This window comes from Stegostoma tigrinum, chromosome 21 (assembly GCF_030684315.1).
Source record: "Stegostoma tigrinum isolate sSteTig4 chromosome 21, sSteTig4.hap1, whole genome shotgun sequence".
Taxonomy (NCBI): domain Eukaryota; kingdom Metazoa; phylum Chordata; class Chondrichthyes; order Orectolobiformes; family Stegostomatidae; genus Stegostoma; species Stegostoma tigrinum.
The window spans coordinates 11527449-11529525 of NC_081374.1; positions in this window are offsets into that span (position 1 = coordinate 11527449).

A 2077-nucleotide genomic window follows, 5' to 3' on the forward strand; every position below is an offset into this window, starting at 1 on the left:
TCCTATCTGGTAAGGAATCGATCTTTAGACATTAACATGAGAAACAGCTGCAGTAAGAAGCCATTCAGCCCTTTCACCTTGCTCCACCATTCAAAGAGATCACAGTTGATATTCCACCTCAACACGACTTTCCTGCATTATCCCCATATCCCATGATGGTTTTTATACATAGAAATCTTTCACCCTTTGTCCTGCGTATACTCAATGACAGCCTTCACAGCTCCCTTGAGTTGAGAATTCCAGGGATCCAACAACCTCTTAATGAAGAAATTCCTTCGTATCTCAGTCAAAGATTCAAAGACGCGAAATAATAAAGTCCTAATCTCGGCCCTAAAGAATAAACTCCTTATTCTGACAGGCCCTGCCAGCAACTCCATCCCACCGCCCCCCGCCCCCACCTCCGAGTCTAGATTGATAAGCCAGGGGAAACTTCCTTCCTGTATCTAGCCTGTCCAGCCTTCTAAGGCTTTTGTAGATTTTTAAAAAGTTCACTTCTCGTTGTTCCACATTCCAGAGAATAAAGGCACAATCTATTTAATCTTTTTTTAAAAAATGGGATAATTCCTCCATCATAGCTATTAGTGTGCTTGTTATTCAGACATAAAACTGCATGAAGCCCATCTGGGTAAACATTTCAAACGCAATTCCTTCAATGTTCTGAACCATTTGGTTCATTCTGCCTAACCCGTGGCTCTTACCTTGAGATATCTTTTGGACGGTTGTTAAACTGAGACCCTATCCGTGCTCTGGAGTAACATTAAAAAAGTGACGCTATTTCGAAGATGACGGAGTTCTCCCCAGTGTTCCAGCCCTCATTTATCCCTCAATCAACACAGAGAGGTGCTCTGAAGATTTATCCCAGACTTGAAACCTTAACTCTGCTTCTCTCCCCAGAGATGCTGCCAGACTTGCTGAGTGTTTTTTCCAGCATTCTCTTTGTCTGTTTTTAGGTTTCCAGCATCCAGTGTTATCTGCCTTTAATATACTTCCCACAATGGGCTATCTGGTCACTATCACAGTGCTGCTTGTTAGGAGCATGCTGTGGTAAAAATTGGCTACTGTGTTTCATACAAATATAACCGCCCTTCATTGACTGAACAGTGCTTCGAGGTGTCGGCTATAGAAGGTGCTACATGAATGCAAGTCTTCCATTTCTCACAAACATTTCATACAAATATTAGGATTATTCTGGGTTGTGGTTATACTCTATTTGTTCTTATGCACACACTACCTTCCAAACTCATTCGTCGCGTAATTAATGCAGCTGGGATAAGGTTGGAAACTCAGCAAAGCTGGGGACTGACGAGATCTGTTTTGTTCTGCACTGATTACAAATCTTCCGCACCGCATATTGGTTCCGTGCCAGACAGCGCCTCTTACACACAGAGAGATTATGTACAGAATACTTCTAGCGCTAGGACCCGAGGGGAAACCGCTTCTCACCATCTCGCTGACAACCCTTCAGCTCAGCATCACTCGGCGAGCGCGTCCTTTGAGAATTGCAAGGAAATTGGACTTTAATTAAAAACTTCCCCACGATTATTTACCGAACCAGCAGCGGGAAAATCAACGGGAGAGCAGCTCATAGTGCTTGAACTGTAGGCGCAATTCTAAAGTGTTTTTATACAGTCCGTTTATTACAAAGAAGAAATTAGAAGATTTAGTCTGAGAGGAGTAACTTCCATCCTTTCCATTTCCAATTACATTGATTGGAGAGTGACAATATTTTGGGAGATACAAACTTATGATGTCAATCGTCGGACTGCGACATCTTTAATCTTTTAAAAGTTGTTGGGAATTTTATGTTTGCCTTTGTCTTTTTTGGAGTTACGTTTTTAAAATATTTTCTTTTAAATTTGTCTTTTTAAGTTACATTTTTATTTTTTGTACGTTTATCTGTTGGAGTTACATTTTTGAAAGATAGTTTTTACATGAGTCTTTTGGAGTTACATTTTAAAACAACATTTTTCATATCGGTCTTTTGGAGATACATTTTAAAGATTTTTTTCGTTTGCTTTTGGAGTTACATTTTTAAAAAGTTATTTTTTTATCAGTCTTTTGGAATTACATTTTGAAG